We start from the raw sequence: 21,960 nt of genomic DNA, 5'->3' as shown, positions 1-21,960 counted from the left end.
ATCTAAAACACTTAAAGGAATATTTTTGCCAACTTAATGGATTTTTTTAAATAGGAAGACTCCTTGTTAATGCTTAACCATCTGAAATGTTGTGTTTCAGTAAGCACTTCCTAATACTCAAAAAGTCGCAGAAGATATTTCCTACTGACTGTTTATTACAGTATCCCCTTTAACCCAATTTGTAATGTATTATATAGACATCAACAACACTGAGAGACCTACCAAACAAATTCTATGACTTGGGTGACAATTAAGAAGCTTTTCTAGTTCAGATTTGCGCATCAGATCCTCAAGTGGTGTTGCATCCTTAAGTCCTAGTGTGGATTTTTTTAAATTCTCTGGATTCGTTCTTACTGCATTTTGCTTTGATTTGCTTTTCCACTTCATATTTACCTTACAGACAACTTTATTCTATTTCACATTCCTGTGAACCTTATTGTAGCTCATGGGTATATGTGGATAATCTCTTTAGTAGCAATCCACCTCAGGGCATGAGACAGTCAAATGTGCATGCAAGCCCTTGAAGCTATTGTTCAAATGGAAATTCAACTTTCAGATCCCCAAACATTTGCCTTCATTTAAATTAGTTTGAGTTATAACATTGGTGACTTACTCCCAGACACATTCATAGGCAGTATTTCATATTCTCAGAAGAAACTGTCTGTAACTGAGACACACATGATAGTGAACAGAGATGGAAATTAATTTTATCTCTGTGATGAACACACTGCTACTTCAATCAAAATTCATTTGCAAGTTTTGGTGGAACAGGAACAGATGCAGGGGAATTAGAAAATAAAATATTTTTTCAATCTCTCTCTCACTCGCTCTCCCCTTTTCCCACATTCAGCACAGAGCTGTACTGTGTTTTATTACCAAAAATAAAAGGTAGGCTTTGGGCAGAATGACAGCCACTGCTAAAGTCACACATTGAGAGTTAGTCTCACAACAGTCTGCTCTGCAACACAAAAGAATAGTATCATTCTTTCCAAGTGAGTTTTTTATTGTGGGGACAATTTACTTTAAGGACATATTGCTTTGCATTTTCATGTGGCTTTTCACTTTTTTTGTGAACTTTCATTGAGAATTGCCCTGACATTTCATTGTCTTTATACGTTGTTGCTTTTCATTCGACCTGCAAATGATCTCCACTTCCCCAAGCTCTCTGTGAAACATCTGCACAAACAGAAAAAGCATGAAAAGCTCTAACCCAAATGAAGCCCTTGACGCCCTTGCAAGTATAACCACTTAATTGGTATGGGAACCATGACATGCAAACAGAAGTCCTATAAATATCGTCAAACTATACATAAAATCTTTTCCTCTATTAAAAGGAGTGAGTTTAGCGTAATGTTTCACTGAAATTGCATCAAGCCTGGCAATTATAAGGAATCTTAACAGAACAAGATTGTTTCCCTTACTCTCCTCATCCCTGGAGAAAACATCAAAGCTACTAGGTGAACACAGCCCATCTAGGCTATAGCAAGAAATGCTATTTAGATTTAACATATTCAGAAAAATGTCTATGCAATTTCCTAAAAACAGCTTCTTCGATAAATTTCAAATAGTTATCAAGTCAAGAAGTACTGAAACAAACCTAAAATGGGTAGTAAATTTTCACTGTTGATTGTTGAAACAAATATTTTCAGATGAAGGAGTACCAGTAGCAGTATAATAAATTAATTTCCAAATGGTATATCACCAAAAAAAAAATAACAGCAAATTACTTCAGAATATCCCTAAAAAAAATCTCTGTTCATTTTCCCCTCACAATAATAGTTAAACAGCAATGGAAATTAGAGGAATGAAGAGGACTTTTATTTATTAATACCTATGAGCACTGAGCATTTTTACTAATTGTTTTTTGAAAAAGAATAATAGTCTCTTACCAATGTAATTACCTTTCAGGAAAGAAAGACTTCCTTAGTAAATATATTGTATTGGGACATTATTGCTCTCTATTAATACTGTCATGACATAAATGTCTTTTCTGGCTACTAAAATCAGAAAAGTCAAAATATAGGATCTAGAATGCAAGATTGATAGTATAATTGCAGCTGCTAATTTGAACGTGCTGTCTACATCACTGGTACAGGAGCTTACAAAATGACTACAGAAGCGATGCGACTGCCTGGTGGAGATCAAGTTGTACAAGCATTAACTCAAATGGAACTCCTTAGATAAAAAGCACGGTAGATGCTCTATCTACGACCTGAAAATTCACAGAAACATGGTATATGCAGCTTTCATTGGTTAAGATATTCATATGCAAAAATATAAGAACAAGCATTACTGACTGTATAAATCAAAGACAAACCTTACTCAGAAGTGATCTGTATAGTGGTGCACAATGGCAGATGCCACAGCATATTTTTTTTTGATGCAAGGCTGCTCAAGATCATCTATGGATAATGAACCATGACAGCTTGGGATTTGATAAAATGCAAGTTGATGGTGAAAGAAGGCAAGGAATACAACCACTATCTGAACAGTCAACAAATGTATTTAAACTGGTTTTTTTTCATCTTTAATGTCAGCACAAAATATGACGTATTACCACGAAATGATACGTTCACTATCTAATAGACTTCGTATCAGGTAAAGATATTTCTTTAAATTATTTACTACCTTCATTTTATTTCCTGGAAAGCACCATGCATTAAAGCATTTAACAGGGTATGGAAGGCAACAGAATCCATGTTTGTTTAAAATACCTTATATGATTGGCATCAATGCAGTTTTCTTTTCACAGGGAAATCTTGAATGAAGGCTTTATCAGTCAGTTTCTAGTCTCTTCAGAGCTCAGAAAAAATCCCTTTTCTCCCTTTAAAAGAAAGGCATTCCATGTAAACACTTGCCTGTACCTATGCAGCTGTATTTTCCATCTTTGTTCAGAAACAACTGCTGCTTAAAAACTCCTTTAATTATACTTGGCTTGTTCAGTGCCCCTCAGCTGCTGATTGGCAGAAGTTGATTATCATGAGAGTTAATCAGATTGTTAAGATACACAGAAAAAAAATACATGAACAAGTTTTCTTCATCATGGACTCATTTGGACTATTTTCTTAGTGTGCTTCAATATTATATATTTCTATAGATCTCATCAGTGAGCCAAGTACGGTGAATTGTAGTGATCTCACACACATCGTATTTTCCTACTGCTGTATCCCACAACGTTCCTTAACTTAGCATGCTCAGTGAAGTCTTTTGATACCAAAAAGATGTGGATTTATACTTGCACATTGTTTAACTTCCTCTATACACAACCAGAAAATTTCAAAACAGTTTGCATTAAGGGGCAAAAATGACATAAGTAGATCCAATCTTTAGACTTGAACAATTTCATAGAACTATTCAGATTATACTGTAGGTTTATTTTGGGGTTTCTTTTTCCTTCTCAGCTCTTCTATTTTTCTTCTATAGAGTCTCCTATTCTGGCAAATTAAGAGAATTCATGTCGTTTTTTTCCCCACAGCTCTGACCAGAAGCTGCAGTGAAGACTGAATGCTTACTGCGCTGGAAGTTGTTTGAACAAGACTGTTAGAGATCTTTAAGATTTTCATAAATCAAATCTCTGAGACACGCAAAGGATAGGACTAAAGCTCTATCAACATATTTGTCCTACAGATGGAAGCTGAGGTACACAAAATCAAATAATATGCTGAATGTCACACAATGACTCTGGTTTAAGGAACCTTCTCATCCTTAAATGTCTTGAATCCTTGCCCAATACCTTAATCGTATACTGTAAAAGCTGTCCTCAGTCCCTGTATCTTACATGTAGCACTTTTGATTATTTTCCTTAGTATGAAATACCATCATTTCATCTTGCTGGTCTTGGTAATAGTTAAAACAGCAAAAATTTTTACAAATAAAAGATACTTTTTTTTAAGCAACAAAAGCACTGCATAATTCTAAAGTTCATTATTTTGAAAAGTTTGGAAGCTGTCATTTTTCACTACTTCAGTACTAAGAAATCAATATTGTTAACCACAACAGTAAAAACAATGGAATTTTCTATAAATGCGGATACCTTTAATTTGCTTTCTAATTTTTTAGGAAATAAAGCCCATATCCAGAAGGTGCATTGCATTCAATTTACAGTCACCAAAGTCATGGAGCAACAAGAATTTACACCACCACACAATGTCCCTTTTCCATCTGAAAAGAAAAGAAAGGCTAAATCCTTTGAATGACTCCAGGACCTAGGGTTTTAATGAAATAAACACCAGGAAAAGCTGGTTAAAAATGTTCCGGCTTTCACAGTCGACAATTATTTTGTACCTTGTGGCTGTCTGAATAGAATATATTTCTTTGTCAAAACAACAAAGTAAAATTAAACTCATTAGGTGCAAACCACAACATTAATAAAAGAACATCGTTGCAATGTCAAGCACTCAAAGTTTAATTCAGCCTCTTTCTGACGCGTTATGACAGTCTCTAAATCACATATTTTTTGGGGGGAGCCATGCTTATCCAGTGCCTTGGCTGGGTTTTTTTAAGGAATTTAAAGGGTCCACATCTCGTATTCTGTGAATGTTCTACAATTTATACACCACATAGAGTACATTCTTAAAATGATGATTTTCATGCATGGTGAAATTTTTTCAAGATAAAAAAATCCACTTGTTTTATATACCCAATAATGGGTGTAATTTCCCCCCCCCCTTTTTTTTTTTAATTTAGAGCACATAGTATATACTGCATGTTCCTATATACCCAAGCACAGTTCCTATCGAATTCCATTTTCCTACCTTCCCGGCTCATTTCTCAAGCACTCTCAGTTCTCTCCAGCTAGGATTACTGGCTGATGCTAATGACAGTATGTCGGCAGCTCTACCTCTGCTGTCCGGGTATCCAATTCCTTATTAAATCTGTCTTCCCTAGAGCTCCCTGCCAGTTCTCATTCTTTTTTGTCTGGTCACTCCCAGTTTCCCACTCCCTGTCCAGTTCTTATGTCCCTTCCCATTCTCCAGGTTGACTATTAATCCATTGCCTCTGCCCACCAAGCCTCGGTCGCTCTGTTCTCAGCCCAACGCCGAGCGTTCTCCTCCCATACTGGTACTCTTCGGCCCACTGGCTCCCAACACTGTCCCAGCTCTCACTGCTGAGGCTGGTTCCTTCTCATCATACAGAGGAGCTATCAAAAGCCATCACGGAAACTCTTTTTCTGTCTTTTCCATCTTGCAACACAAGTATATCGATTCACACCATGGGAATGCTTCAAGTTTATCATAGTCAGCCTTAGGAGTTTAGAGAAGCTTGAGTGCACTCAGCAATGACCACAAATGGAGATTTTACATCTTTGGCATTAACAGATCTCTCTTTTCTCTGCGAATTCTGATGATGTTTAAAAGGCTTATGATTTTGCTAATTCTACTGGATATTCACAGGGATAGCCACAAGCACGTTCTGTTCAGAATAGGCAACTTCACTACAAGGCTGTAAAATTAATTCCACCAAAAAGGAAACTTTCCAATATCACACTTAGCTTTGTGTCGAGATCTTAATTGTGTTAAAAAATCCTAGTTAGAAGCAAATATTTCTAAGGAGACAGCAGTTAGCCTTTGGGAGTCAGGAAAAGACGGATAACTCAATCAATAAGGTAAGTTTTGGTATGTTAATAAAGGTAACAGTGAAACGTGATCTATGTTTCAACAAGAATTTTCAGGTTTTCTTAGAGATTTAAAACTTCTTTTTACAAGTCCCTTGGGGAGCCAAACGAACCACTCTCACTTACTGGATGAACAGTGCATAATACTTTGCGTAATGAAATTAAGCAGCCTGAAATATATGTGAACATGACTAATGAGACCAAATGCAGCAGGAAAACCAAGCAGATGGTTTGAGCATGCTGGAATAGAATAGCAAGGAGAGATCTGAATGTTTGGGGTTTTTGCAGGATACATGCAGAAACACAAATATAATCTTTGCATTTCTATATAACACTGCATCTGTCAGCGCTTTGATGGTTCTACGGATCGCAAGTGAGAGCTTGCCAGAATACTAATAGTCTCTGTGGAAAACCTTTGTGTGTTTTTCCATAGGGATGCAAAATGCAAACAAAATGGAGGGGGGAGTTTCCTTTTGCATTTTGTGTCTTGCTTTTTTAATTGCATAAAAAGATACTTAAGCTAGTGGTATATTTTTAACGAACTAGCCTTCCCCACCAAGAGTCTGGTTCTCAGAGACCTCCCCAGGAGTATGAACATTTGGGGGAAAACAGAGAAGGAAGGTAGCAGGTATTAAAAGATGATAGGAAAAGGCTTTCTTATCAAGAAAGGTCAACCAACTTATGAAGGATGCTACCAGAAACACAGGAACATGAAGATAAAATCAGTTTGCTCTCATTGCTTTCTGGGGAAAAAAAAAAATCTATCCACAGAAAAGATTAACTGTTCATTTCTACAATTTGAGGTAAAATGAGGGTTACCAGGCAGCTTCTCCTCAAGAGGTATTTCTTGGCTGAAGGTATAACTCTGCTCTGCATGCAACACCCACTGGCACTGGCTATTCACATCTGCAAACTTATGGGATTGCCCCCAGTTATGTTATAAAGAACAAGCAGATTCAGAAAGAAAAAGTATCAATCAGAGCAACTCTACAATGTCATCCTGTTGCCTTCCTCTACCAGAAATGATTAGGCTAAAATGCCTTTGGATTCTTATTTTCTGACAGCTGAGATTTTTTCTTTTTCACTAGAAAACTTATTCGATGTTTTTGAAAGAAGCAGAAACACTACCTGTGATCACAATATAAAGACATCCTGTCAACAAAGTAATTTTAACTAATGTTCAGAAAACTATTTAACTAATTTATCTGCACCTGTTGCTAAATATAATAGTCTATTCCACTGTTGATGCTAATGCTACAGCTGTAGCCTGCCTACCACATCTTTGACTATTACAGACTCCTATTATTTAGTGTGCACAGTGCAATTTAGTAGTGCAGAATATTTTTATTACCAACACAAACTGTAGAGGTTCAAGATCCAGAAATTATTTAATCTCTTCAGCTAATTTTCAAAATGTATCTCTACATTGTGTGCACTGGTTTCCCTTGTTTAAAGTTCAGAATTTTTAGAATCATAGAAAGATACTAACTAATTTCATGGAGCATCACTATTCAGCAAAAACAAAGAACCAAAACCCACAAAACCCAAAACCTTCTAATTCTGGAAGACAGTAATGATATTTCTTTATATTTTCACTGACTTCTAACTGTACTTTTATCTCCTGTACTAACGAAAAAAATATTTCTTTCACTCAGAAGCATATTAAAGTTATCTCCACTCTGCAACAACCACAGGAGTCTCTAAAAACCTGGCATCTGTAGACAAAGCAAGATTTTTCAGTCCGTCTTGACCTAAATTTATTAGGTGACATATGTAGAGATTTGGATGATCTCTTTATTTTACTGCAAATGATTCTTAATTACACTGCAGCACAATTTTTAAGCTTCAACTCAAGAGATGTTAGTGTTTGTGCTACATGATAAATGACCTTAAATGAGAACTGCAACACACAGACATCATTCCAGCCCATGTTACGTGTATCAGGTCTCACTCTGACCTTCCATTTTAAATTCTGGCTGCTATGCAAACTATCAGCAAAAGCCAGCTTCTATTACTATCCTTGTAGCTTCCTAACGTAACTTAGGTTAAATATTTGTACCTATCACAGTACTAATAAAAACATGGGCTTTATGATCTCAGTGCATTTTGCTGCTGTTCAAACGGGGTCTCCAAGCATCCTGGTAACCTTCTCTACCAATCTGGGTAAGGGATATCATACAATGTCCATACAGATCACATACACAACAGAGTTTTGTGAGGAAAAGTATCAACTGACAATTTCTATCTTGTCACTGCTGTAGACATTATATTCTCCTTCTATAAGGCTGTTTGTAAATAAATTCACTTGTAAAGCTGACTTTCTGTGATCTTCTGCAATAATTCATATCAAAACAGAGGGCTCAAACTGTACTTTGATGTCATTTTAGAATTCGGTATATTCTTGTATATAGGAAAACGGTCAGCCATAAAGGAAGCTGGTAAGAGCAAAGCGCAAAACAAACCAAAGAAGGTTACTCTTTATCCAATAGGTGGAAGATCAATGAAACTCTCAGAAACATATTAGGGGGTACAAGAAAATTTTTAAAAGTTACATAGGAAAAGTAGCATTTCCTTCCAGTATTTAAAGGGGGCCTACAGGAAAGATGGAGAGGGACTGTTTATCAGGGAGTATAGTGACAGGACAAGGGGTAATGGCTTCAAGCTGAAAGAGGGTAGATTTAGCTTGGATATTAGGAAGAAATTCTTCACTGTGAGGGTGGTGAGGCACTGGAACAGGTTGCCCAGAGAAGGTGTGGATGCCCCATCCCTGGAAGTGTTCAAGGCCAGGTTGGATGGGGCTTTGGGCAACGTGGTCTAGTGGAGGGTGTCCCTGCCCATGGCAGGGGGCGTGAAACTAGATGATCTTTGAGGTCCCTTCCAACCTGAACCATTCTATGATTCTACAAAACTGAACAAGTACTTGGAGGAACGATTCACTGACAGTTAGACAAACCACACCAGGTCCAGGAAATCACTTGAGCTGAAAACAGGTGGAGGCTGCGAATTTAAGAAACGTGTGATATATTCTCACCCTATTCTTCTCTTCTCTGGAAATCTGTTATGGCTTGTTGGAGACAGGATGCTGGACTGTATAAGTCCCAGGCTATAAGAATCCTTGGTCTGAATTCTTGGGAATTCTGTTCTAACAAGAGATGCTCTGAATTTGACCTATAATTTTGCATAAGCAAAGGCAAGGAAATAGATGCTTTCGTATTCCAGGAATTAGTGAAAAACAGTGCATGACGCATCTGCATCACCCACTGATCCTCAGTATTGCATGTGAGTCCATTTCTACTGAACAAATTTGTATGGCTTAAACTTGGTATATCCATGATAGTAATTCCATTAGCAGTAGTGCAACTGCACCTAGAGTACAAGTACTTAGTCATCTAGAAAAATACATGATTCAAAAAACACGTATGAGAAAGTTTCACACTATACTACAAGTGAAATGTATCCGAACCTTCCTAACAGTTAGTACTTTGGGTTTAAAATCTGCAAGATCATTTCAACATGCCCACCTTTCCTGTTACTCAGAATAGTGTAGGGAAAAGGTAATAACAACAACAACAACAATAATATCATCAATTTTATATCCTTATGTGGCATATGCTTGTCTAAGGCAGGAAAGTGTAAACACAGAATCCAACAGGATGGTCTAAAAACTATGAAGAACTCCACTTCATCTTACCTGGTAAAGCCAGTGCAGAACATATTGTGACTGCAGTGCAGAGTCGTGTGAACACAAAGACTTATAACCGTCTCATCTGCTAATTGCAATGTAGGCAAATTTGTTCTTCCCCTGCATGTTGTTTTAGGTATCCATATGGTAGCACATAGCTAGATATTCGTAAAAAACTGACCTTGGTGACATATGGCCAACATCTTTGAATTGTCACCCTTCAAGAGAATGTGGCTGTCCTCACATGAGGTCATATTCAAGCTCATTATGTGTTTTCTAGTCTCTTTGCAGGATATGAGTAGGATTTTTTTTTTTTTTTTTAACTTTCTATTTGGGGATATTTTTCCCCGGGAGAATTTGAACTGAAATTTTTGTTCATATTAGTTATACACATTTAAGGAAGTAAATTCAAGTCCCTTTCTCTTCTTCCTAAACGAAAGCAGCAGGCAATAAATACATGCAGATGCACACTTTGGTTTGCACTGGCAAAAGTATCACTCTTGCTCTTGTCACTTAACTGACAGAAGCCAAAAAAAGTATTTCAAGTACTTCCCAATCTTATTGGTTGCCTTGAACAATTCTATATAACTATTACCCTCCTTCTTCCACTTCATTTATGTAAAGATATTACTAACATTCTTTTGCTTTAGCTACATCTCAGATCATTAATTTTTCTACTATAGCAAAAGCAGACTGTGACAGACATCTTGCTTTGCTATAAACTTTTTTCCTCCACATGAATGCTGAAGCATGCAACAAAAAGTAAGAATCAATAGTTCACTACAGAGTGAACACATCAATTTTATATGATTTCCTTATATTGTGGCAAGCTCTAGCCTCAAACTCTCATTCTGACCTCTCTTACCAACCCAATTCCATACTGATCAACTCATTTACTTGCTACTAAGGAACAATTTCAAGCTTAAACTATGAGTATGACCTTCAATTTATGAAAGACATCAAACACAAGATCAATCTGTAGGTATAGAACTCACTGCAAAAGGAAACTAAGCATTTTTTTTCATGCTACAAGTGAAAATAACCCAAACACCTAAAACTAACAAGCTGACAGAGTAAGTTTTTGAGGTTCTGTCTTCCAGATCTGTGCATTTGCTCAATTAGCAATTATTAAAGTCAACTGATGTGACCAGCTGACAAACTGTAATGCCAAATTAAGAGTTTAATGTTCTTTGTCGACATCCAGCTGATGTACAATGTGCCACTCTGTACCTAGAAAACTCAGCATCTCCTTTTTAAGATCACAAAACAATCTTCACAAAGCTTTGGCAATAGGAGCTCACAGTTTATCGAGATCCTGTCCATTAGCTCAGGTTGGACTGTCTTCAAAACAATAGTTTGTTAGCCAGTTAGGTTGGAAGGAAGCATTTTCCCCTACAAACAGCTTTAACGAGTTGAGTTACCATTCTTCTCGAATACACAAAGGAAAAAAAAAAAAATCCACTTGCAAAGCATTGTTTCCCAACTGCAATATTTAAAGGGAATGTTGCTGTTTCCTCTGTCAAAAACTTATGCACATAAAAAAATGCTGTATCCATAACACCAGAGAAAAAAAATACAATCAAATTAGAAATCTCAAAAGGCATGAACTAATCACGTGCATCCAGGCAGAGCTCTCTCACAGCTAGGGATCAGATAAAGATTTTAATTAGCTCCCTTGAAAATTGGTGTTCGCATTTAGAATGAATGAAAAGTTCATCACCACTTCTTTTTCATCCACTATCCAGGAAGCTTCCTTGTCAGAATATGCACTAAAACTCTAAACTCAAGCAATGAATACGTGAACACACAAAGCAGTTATATCACGGTAAGTTACAACAAAGAGTTGTTTGAGAACGGGAGAGCTTTGCATTTTAAGCTTCAAGTTCCTATTGCCCAATGGCAACTTAACGAGTTTTTACAGTTGCATTTATTTGGAAACAGAAAAACATAGGAACATCACAGCCAACTCAAAAAGTGAATCCAGGTTTTCAGCAGGAATGACGTATATTACAACACACATGTGATTTTTAAATGAGTTCAACCAAATACACAGCACGGTTAATTCCACACTGGCAGAGGAAAGAGTCTAAGGCCAGCGTATTTTTTCAATCTGCATCTTTTATTTTTAACTTTCACATGTATTATATGCATATAAATTAATGAACATTAATGTATTATAATGTTCATAATTCCAGACAAGCCAGGATGTGGTAAAGATACCATTTTTCATTTGTCTTTGAAGTACTACTTTCTTAACTGTAAGGAAATGCCTATAAAAAGCCTAATAGGAGAGGAAACTAGTCCATATTGTCTCTGCGTGGGTATAGGTGAAATGCAGTTTTATACTCTTTTACTTTTCACTAAAGTTTCTAGTTAAGACTAGACATTCTGAAAGACGTGACTTTATTTGTAGATACTTTTGTTTCTCTCAAGACTCAAAAAAGTGAAAGTGAAGTAAATAACCAGATACAAATTTACTCTCGCTTGAGGACTTTAGTGCTGAAAGTAAGTTCATACTCATTGAAATAGCCCCCATGTGATGAGCAAAATGTCCTGACCAATGGCTCCATAAGCCTTCAAGCAATTACTTCAAAAATACCCTCCCAAAAAAATCCATTAAAAACATGTGAAAAGTCTAGTTTTCTAAGGATTTCCTGAGTTTTGTCAATATTATGTGATTAGGCTTAAAAGGTGTGAAGTAACTTGTGCCATAAACTCAAGTGTTTTCTGAGAACCTCCAACAGAATATTGAGTGATACAGATCATATCAGAAAGGTAATTACACAGTGCCTCAAAAACTTCAAAAAAACCCCAAATGGCCATTGACATAATCTGTTTATCAGACTACGTTTGCATCAATATTACACTTTTTTTGTTTTGTTTTCAAATTTTCAATCAAATATTTTTATTTTAACTACAGATAAACCCACACTAACACTTCATTTCCAGTTGGCAGCTTTTTGGCTATCTCTAAACAGTGGGATTCAGAAGGACTCTCAAGTTTCAGATATTGTGGTGGGCTGAACCTGGCCAGAAAGGAAGCACTCACCAGCCACTGACTCACTCCACTTCACCGCATGAAGGAGAGAATTTGAAGCACTCGTTGGTCAAGATAAAGGCAATTTAACAAGTGAAGCAAAAAACAAGGGAGAAAGAATACACAAATGAGCAAAGGCGATTACTCTCTACCTTCCACCAGAAGCCCAATGCTCACGCAGCCTCCAAGCGACAACCGCTCTGGAAAGACTACCCCCCAGTTTTTATTCCTGAGCATGACATTATCAGGTACAGAATATGCCTTTGGACCATTTGGGTCAGCTCTCCTGGCTGTGTCCCTTCCCAGCCTCTTCCCCATCCCCAGCCTACTTGCTGGGGGCAGAGTAACAGAAGGCCTTGACGCTGTGCAAGCACTGTTCAGCAACAGCTAAAACACTGGTGTGTTATCACTGTTTTAGTCGCTAATCTAAATCAGCACCATATGAGCTGCAATGAAGAGAGTGAGTTCCATCCCAGCCAGACCCCATACAGATACACATCACAGTTTGTGTCCCGGTTTGCCAGGATGAGATCCAACTGCACACAACGGTCTCTCCCCATTTTCTTTCTCCTATCATTTCCACCCTGGTTTCCAGGCACACCGACGAACAAGCAACCAGGATCCTTGAAAGCACTAGTCATACAGTTAGATGTAGCTATTGAGGTCATGGTGCTCAAACTAGATGTCACCGCTGCGGCCACCAGTCTCACTTCCATCCCCATGATGTTTCACTCTCCAAATTCCAGCACGAGAAAAATTACTTAACTGTCTCTCTTCCAGGTGGTATGTCTCAAACTCTATAAAGACCTCGTGTCCATAACTTCCATAATTGTAACATCACCCTTCTCCCTGCTTTTTTTTTTTTTTTGTCTTTCTACTTTCTGCAATTTCTTCCCCTTAATTTAGAGCCTGTCAAAGCTTGTCAAGTTTTTGACAATCTCATTCTTGGTGTATTTGACATCTCTCAGCTTTCTTCTACTCTACGTATTTCTTCAATTTCTCTAAAAAAATCCAAGTAACACCCAGCCCACTAAGGAACTATTCTGTCATATTCTCTGTTGGTGTTTCCAAGCAATCTTGTACTTGAATGGGAGTCATGCAGGTAAGAGCTTAATAGTGGTCCTTACTGACATAAACACAACTTCTAGAGTTTCTGATAATATGTATGTAAAAAGAAGTGGAAAGATGATTAATAATTCTGACTTTCACACCATTTCAAAGTTTACATCAGGAATATTATAACATGGCCAAAGTAATACTGGAGGCAAAACTTAACTTCCAGTATAAATGGTATATTGCATTACATTCAGGAAAACAGAAGGTTGACTCACTCCAATGTTGTCAGCCTATATTGAACGGAAACAAATTGAAGAAGTAATTCATAATAAAATAGCGTTCCCAGCAGTTGCACATGCTGTCCAGGCTATTTAAATATTCCATAAATAATTGCTCAGAAAGGCACAATTGACAGTGTGCATAGACTGGATGATGAATCATCAGGTAGTTTAAGTAAAATTTTGCTTGATTAACTGTTTTGTTTTTAAACCACCTGCACCGTATTGTCTGATGTACCAGGACAGATCAAATTGTTCTCAGCCTTTTTCTGAAAACCAGACAAGCTTACAAATGATAAGTTTTATTGTATTATGAAATTGATGCCAAACTGAAGAGCTCTGTATTGTGTGATTCCAATTACCTATTTTTTGGCCAAGGCTTTAATATCAGCCATTGTTATAGCTGAAACTAATCCAGATTTATCAGACCTCTAATAGCTTTGTGTCATATGGAAGTAATTTTACTTTTTGTCTCCCCATCTTCAAAATACATTTATTAGTCCTCTTGAAATGTAATTTTTCAGTTGAGGGTTTTTTTTTTTACCCGTCAGCTGGCAACCAAACAGATTACAGCTAGAATATCTTCAGACAGAGGCATAAATGAACATAGCCCATTGATTCGAGTCAAAGCATATCCGACTTCCATCACTGTAAATGTTGCCAGTGCACGCACTTCTTTGTTTAGACCAGTGGATGAGGTATTCAGATGCCCAAAGATGCACAAAAGCACCTAATGGAGTTTATAAAAGCATCTAAATGAATAAGGACCTTATTTCCATGGACTTTCATGGGAGTCAGGCACCTATTATGCTTAGTCACTTCAGTAAAACCTACTATATGTTTCCCTTTAGCTGTGGTCACCTCCAAGTATTTCTTAACAATACCCTTAAAAGCATCAATCAGAAATTTCTTTTTCCAAAAGGCAACCATCAAAATGTAACATTCAAAGCAATACAGCAAATCTTAAAAGCAGGGTATAAAAAAAGCTATTAGCTCTATCTTTTAACAAAAATAACATCTTAGGTAACAGAATCAGCTTCATCACCAGGTTCTGTAATTGCAAGGTTACTCTTCCTGGCACATACAGTTTTAGAAAACTACCTTTACACAATATATTACTATATAATGTTTACGATATATCAAGTTTTTCCCCCATCTTCATGTGATTTCAGGTTTTGGCTCACTCTGAATTAAAAGAGCTACAAATGAACCGTATAGATGATCATTTTTTGTAGTCACAGTATTGTAGATTTATGTCATTGCTGACACAAAATGACACTAATGAACTTTGCTAACCACCTGGTTTCACATGTTCATTTAAGGAATCAAAGACCTAAATGAATCTTTTTTAACTGTTCCTCTAATTGCTGGTGGGTTGAGTTTTGGGATGAAGAAGAGAGCGAGGAGGGAATTGGTTACTTCATCTTATGTGTATTTATGGGATCACAGATCCTCCTCTGCCACATTTTCCCCCGGTAACTGATACTCATTCTTTTTTCAGCTAAATCCCACGGTTCAGTTAAGATCAGAGTCTCAGCGTCCTTGAAATTGTGCAAATATGCGGTCAAAAGAAAGAAAACCATTTCAGCAATAAGCCAAAGAGTTTAAACATGCTACTGACATATTGGCAGTTAAAAGTCAGGACACAGTACCTGGTTACTTTCAGAAATTGCCACATTTAAGTAGAAGTCCCACTTCTGTTGGAAAATCTACTATAATTCCTACCCAGCAGAGACAGTTCAGTAAGAATCGTAGAACAGAGAATGTAAGCTATAAACTCATCCAAATGCAAGGGTAAAGACAAAACGTAAAAAACAGCTGAGAAAAAAAATGCACTCATTCTTAACATTGGGAGAAGGTTAAGAAAAAGACTGTATTTTATATATGGAAAGGAAGCAAACCAGGAGTCTTTCAATAAGCACATACAGCTTTATTAACTCCTTATTCTTTATTAACTCCTCAAAATAGTATTTCAAGAAATAATATTTATTGGTACATTAAAATTCTAATCTTCGAGAAGATTATCAGGAAAGAATAGTATTTCAATTTTTGCTGTACGCTACTTAGAATTGCTTTTGGTATTCTGTTCTTTGATATACCATAGGAGCATGCAAAACTATAATCAGTTCAAATGACACATCTGAACAACTCACCTCGGAGGCTACTTTAAGGCATGCACGCTCGCACATCAAATGGGACGAGCCTAGAACAAAGAGATGCGAGGCCAAGTTTTACTACTATTTCAGACTGTCTCTTGTGAAGAATTTAGGTGTCAGTTATGAACATCATATAAATGCTTTATGTTTTGCACAATCACTATTGATTAATTATGACCTACATCAGCATTCAAACAACCTCTGCAGTAAGACCCTGTAAGACAGTCATTTCAGGTGAATTACTGGTATGATCCTACAGAATTGCCAGTAAATAAGCAGATCATCTCACCACAATAATTATCAAGGCGGTAGAAAAACAAACAAACAAAACAGTGTAGCAGTGACATATTAACTTGTGACAATGTCATGTTCGTGTAGAGATTATTTTTAAATGTATCCATTTGAAAACATTGACCCCTTCTGTTATGGCTATTCTAATATATGAAAATAAGAATTTATAACTTAAGATCCATTTGCTGTCTTGCATATACTTATACCCATCACTATTTCGCCATAGGTTTGTGTATTCTTTGAAACCCATGTTCAGAACAAAACTAATATTACGAGAATTTGAACATCTCGGGGCAGGATGTTCCACCTGTATTTATGTGGCAGAGGACACAGATGTCCAACGAGCTGTGCTGGAGAAGGCGGCAGCGGGCTGCCACTAAAGCTATTTGCAGCAGGTAATACTGGAAGCTTTCATGGAGCCATGACTGAAACCAGAGTAGACTTTATTCCAACTAACAAACTGCTGACAGTAATTAAAAATGACCCAATTCTTTTTTTTGGGGGGGAAGTTCTTAATTTAAATGTGAAATATATAGACAAGAAGAGAAAAAGAGCAAAATGACCACATAAGAAAACTCAATAGCATTTTAGTTGAAAATAGGAAAATTGAATACCAGTCTGTCTTGTCTTTCAATGAAAGAATACAATAAAAAAACTATTGTAATTGTTTCTAACAAGTTTTTTTTTCCATAAATACCATTTATGTTTTAATTACATTGTTAAAGCTGTGTGAAGAGAATTTATTTAATTACATATTGTTTCTTTACAACCATTCTCAATATTACTCATTAAACTGGCATGCCATTGAGATAACAGTATTTTTATCCTATTTCTTTAAATCACTTAAACATCTATATAATTCCTTAGCATGGATTTAACTACTGATATAGCTGAAAATCTAGTCAGCTGAGCATCTTCCTCCCTTTCACCTAAATCTACTACCTCCATTGATTAATGAGAGAACAAATTTGCGTTGACTCCCATATAGACCCATATGGCTATAAACCTTTCTATTACCATGACAGGGTTTCTTACTTGCTGTTATTGTTCCTCTGGGAAATCACTTGTTGTGCAACACTTTCCCCCCCCCCTCAGAGCTTAACTAACCCTTAGAGGGATTCTTTAGATACTTAAAATAATGAAAGTAACAAATCGCTTACTGAGAATACATTCTCCTAATAAAAATATTAAAAGTTTGCTAATAACAGAGGCTGTGACACCACATTTCACAGCCTTCACTAGTTATTTTTTTTGTTGAAATGAAACTTCAAAAATGAACTTATTTTTGAAGAAATAGCTGAGAATGAAACCAAAGTTTACAAGGAATAGAGCCACATTTCCTGAGTTCTCTCATCTGTGTAGAGGCCACAAAATTTCAAAAATCAAAAGAGTGGCTCCTGACTTTAATTTTAGAGCTTCAATCCATAGTGTCTGCAACGAATTGTACTTACTGAAGCAGTCAGTGGTACTACTAACCCGATTAAACCGCATTAAGCAAAAGGCTGCAGAAATGAGCTGTTTAACTTTGGCTATGATCAAAACTGACCTAATAGTTACACATTCTTTAAAATCGATTTTCTGGGACTTATACCCCCTTTTACTATTATATCCATCTGCTGACTGGACTCTTTGCCAGTGGTGTCTTTATCATTACATACACTGAACATCCCTCATGATGGATCTACATTTCTTGACTAGGCGTTAGAGCAGTCCCACAGTAGAATTAGGTGGGAGCTTCATCAGGTACTCCAACGAGCGCGAGAGTTAAGCTTCTGTTTTAAACTTTTCATCCACTTATTTCCCAAAATGTAGGATGTTTGGTTCTATCTGGAAGATCAGACTCTCAGTTTCACTAAAACTTACAGAACTGTTTTCTACCACTCAAGAAGACACAGAAGTGGCTCACCTTGGTAATTACCCAGTAGCTACACGTCTATCACAGCTCCTTGGCTTTTGCTTGGAGGAATGAGCTGGTACTTCAAAGGGGATGAAGAGGTCCCGTGATGGATTGCTTATGGTATGCAGTCCTGAGCAAGTTAAGGGCCGTTCTAAGTTACACCAGATTTCCAGCCACAACAAGGAGCCAGCAGGGCTTTGTGAAAGATTGGCAATCTCTGTTCTAAAACATATGCCCAGATCCTGCCCTCTCACAGTAGATGTTATTCAACAGAAATTTGGCAAATGCATGCCCACACACATACACTCATGCACATAAGCCCTCAGCAACCCAAGTGACCCATGACACTTTCATGATCCCTTTCTTGGCCATGCAGGTGTAAACAAACAGCATTATTCCCAGAGTTTATGTCATGATTTAACCCCAGCCAATTTTATACCAATTTGGTATATTTATATACCAATTATATATATTTATATACTAATTCAGTATATTGGTATTGGTATTATCAATATCTTAGTTCAGACACCAGATTGCAAACAAATCAAGACCTTTGTTTGCTTTACATACAAGTAAAAAAATTATAGAAGTCATCTATAGCTAACAAAAACCAAAACAAAAAAAAAAAAAAAGGAAACCTCAAAAGAAACTTTATGATCTCTTGAGATCTGCAGTTCTGGGCTTTGCTGTATATTAGTAAAATTAAGATACTGAAGAGTTCTAACACTGTATGATTAGAGCATCTATTATCAAAATCCATGCAAAAGAAGCAGGAATTTTTCATAGTACTGAACTCTATCAGCAATTTAACTAGTTAGTTTTTTGGTTTTTTTTAAACAGCAAGCTGAATTACATTAGTGATCCAGCATATGGCAAGTAATGCAACACATTAAGTACCTGAATTATTCGTAAGCTTGAAAAGTACTGTACTCCTTCCAAAAATCAAAATAGACCCCCATTAATAATCATATTATACAGACAAAGGAGGTCAAGAAAGTTAGCAGAAGTTACCCTAATGTAAAATTACCAAAAGGTGGGTAAACAAATAAAAAAATCTAAATACAAATTAAACTTTGACCTCCCACTCTTTTTTTCTTTCCCTTTCAAACTTTTTCACTTAACCCAAACATGGCCGAAATCATGCACTGCCACTGTCTTTTCTCAGCTGAACGAATGATTACAATGTATTAGTACCCTGTATTACTTTGTATTAGTCTTCTATTTTTCTGCATCACTGAAGCTGTGGTTGCCTCCAGTGAGCGTACATCTTTCTCCTCCAGGCTCAAAATCTTTTTACTCTTCCTTTTTTCACCTTGCCTTTTCACCTTGCTTTAAGTGGGAAATTTCAGTCATTGCTCTTCTCATAGTGGAGAACTCCGTTGTCATTCCCTGAAATACCTAAACCCCCTGATCTGCCTGGCGCTCTCTTCTTCTTCACTGTCCGTGCCTGCCTAGTGATGGTCTTCCTCGTGGCTTTTTTCTTTTCTTCTCTTCTCCTCTTGCATTCATTTCTGCTCTCTGTGTTCAACTTACAAGTTTTCATTCCGGAGTGCTTTACTTCTTCCTTACTGATTTCACACATTCAACTTGTCTTTGGGGACAGGTGCCCAACTACCACCACACTGGTATCTTCCATTTCCTCCTTTCAGTCTTCCTAAACCCCACTTAATCTGAACACTAACTTGACTTAAGCAACAAAAAAAGAGAAGCCAATGCCATCTTTCAACATAGATCATTTTATGAAGTTTTAAATCTATTATTTCATCTTATTGGCACAAGTTAGGGTAGGTTAAAACCTGAGCAAATAAATTATGCTGCTCGTTTGAGTATCTGCCTAACCTTATGCAGTGTATTTTAAGTCAAAAGTTACTTTGAGGTTTGTGTATGGATAGAAGGACAAAAATTTGAGGGTCCTGATGTTGGATTTAAGTATATTTTATTACTCCAAAATATTTGGTCTTTGTATATACATATATACATATATATGAGGTGGAATTAGCAATAAATAAATACACTAATCTTGTTCCCATGGCAGTTGAAATAGATGATGATAAAAAGTGTGTATTTAAGTATGAATAGTAAAATATTTTTCACCTATATGAATAAAATACAAGCAAAAAAATAAGAAAGGGAGTAAATATGGTGCAGAATTTAGGATTATGCTGAAAATATTTAATATGGGGATGAAGAAGGACAACAGGAGTAAAAATTAGACATTATCAGTTATGTTAATGATCCAACTCTGAAGAAAAGCTCAAGAGGATTAAGTTGAGGGTGACATGACAGCCTCCAGCCCAAATTCTGGAAGAACAGGAACAGGATATTTCAGGTAGCAAGATCCACATCTTGTCCGATAGACACAGGAGAAAGTAGAATTGCATAGAGCAGCAGAGTAGGAGAAGAGAAAGCAATCTGAGCACCCCATGGTCAGTAAGCCTGGTTTCAATACACTTTTCAGTAATGTGTATGTTTTTTAGAGGAAGTTTTCAGAGGAAGTATATTTAAAGACATAATTTAAGATGAGAAGGTTGATCACACTACATCAATTCAATAGATTTCTTCAAAGTTCTGGGGGGGTTAAGACATTAGGAATGTGAAAGACATCACATATCTGAAGTTCAGAAAAGCATTTTTCATATGATGCCACATGGGAAATCATAACTCAGTCTAGAGGAAATTAGGATTAATACCAGAAATATTAGGTCAATAAGAAACTAACTAAAGGGAAAATCAAAGTGCTTAGTGTTGAAAAGTTTCAGGCAAGAGGGAAGCTGTTAAGAGAGTTCCTCAATCATCAGTCTTGGGAGAAATCGTGTTATTTTCATAATGACCTCGGCCAAAGTATCAGTACTCTACTGGTGAAATCTTATGGTAATTCATTTTTGGGAAGATAATCAATACTGAGGAGCATTAGGATATCCATACGCAAAAAACCTGATAGCCTTGAGAACCCTAATAATATAAATTAAATAAAAATCTATCATACATATGGCAAGACCATCCCCCTAAGGACTAATAAAAACATTTCCTCCATAAGCCAAAAGTTCATCAGCTGAAAATGACTGAGGTGGAAAAGGATCAGTCACAGGATTTAAGAGTCATTAGTGTTATATGGACAATGCAACTCTAAGCTGCATCGAAAAAGATTTCTCAGGAGAGAAGGAAATACTGATGCTATTGTACAAGATGTGGGAGAAATCTAATCATTGGCATCTCTAATGCCATAGAATCCTGTTCACTCATGTTAAAGAATGATAAGCTTAAATTGGAAGAGGTGCAGAAAAGAGGTGGCAACGTGATCAGAGAAATGGAAAATCCATCTGACAAAAAGAGACTAAAAGTGCTTAAGCATATCTGGTCTGGTGAAATGGAAGCTGAGAGAAAATATGCCAGGGAACTGAACAGTGAAAGAAAAGAAAAATTATTCAGTCTAGGGGCCACAGCTGGCACAAGAAAGAATGAATATAAGATGGCCATGAATAAAGTTAGGCTGTAAATTAAAAAATAAAGTCTAAACATTAGAACAATGAGAATCTGCAACAGCCTTGGAATAGAAGAAATGGATGCAGCTCCCATCCCCTCCCCAGACTAACAACTAGCTGCACCATGCTTTAAAGCTCCTAAGGTGGGCCAGTATAAAGTGCTACTTGAAACAGTAAGGAGCTGGAGCTCGCAACCAAGAAGATCCTACCCATCTTACGTCTCAAAAATTCCTTATATAGCAACGAGCATTTTTCAGGAGCAGCTGTATTTTTTTACAGAATCATACACTGTTTTTCCATAGACTAAATGTGCCAATGAAAACAATCTATTTTTAAGGAATTCACTATTGCATGCCCCCGAGACATTTGTGATCTTTCCACTTCAACTGCATTTTATTACTGAACTAAGTGACATTTTCATATACTTGAATATCAACTCTGCCTTAAATAAAGCAAAATACCTAGGA

The 21,960-nt window shown here is 36.7% G+C and overlaps 1 protein-coding gene across 7 annotated transcripts in view; it reads right to left on the bottom strand.

The window, feature by feature from the left end:
* The window catches only part of SYT1 (synaptotagmin 1), a 358,139-nt gene that overhangs the window by 274,087 nt on the left and 62,092 nt on the right, over window positions 1-21,960 (bottom strand). For 3 of the 7 annotated variants that reach the window (XM_075747487.1, XM_075747516.1, XM_075747534.1), the window contains exon 2: window positions 2,715-2,824. The exons of the other annotated variants lie outside the window; for them this stretch is intronic. The gene's annotated coding sequence lies outside the window, so the exon portion shown is untranslated. The remainder of the gene's footprint in view (window positions 1-2,714; window positions 2,825-21,960) is intronic. 7 annotated transcript variants of the gene reach the window in all.

This window comes from Balearica regulorum, chromosome 1 (genome assembly GCF_011004875.1).
Source record: "Balearica regulorum gibbericeps isolate bBalReg1 chromosome 1, bBalReg1.pri, whole genome shotgun sequence".
NCBI classification, from domain to species: domain Eukaryota; kingdom Metazoa; phylum Chordata; class Aves; order Gruiformes; family Gruidae; genus Balearica; species Balearica regulorum.
The sequence above is the reverse complement of the archived record's forward strand: the minus strand, read 5'-3'. Positions and strand labels throughout refer to the sequence as shown.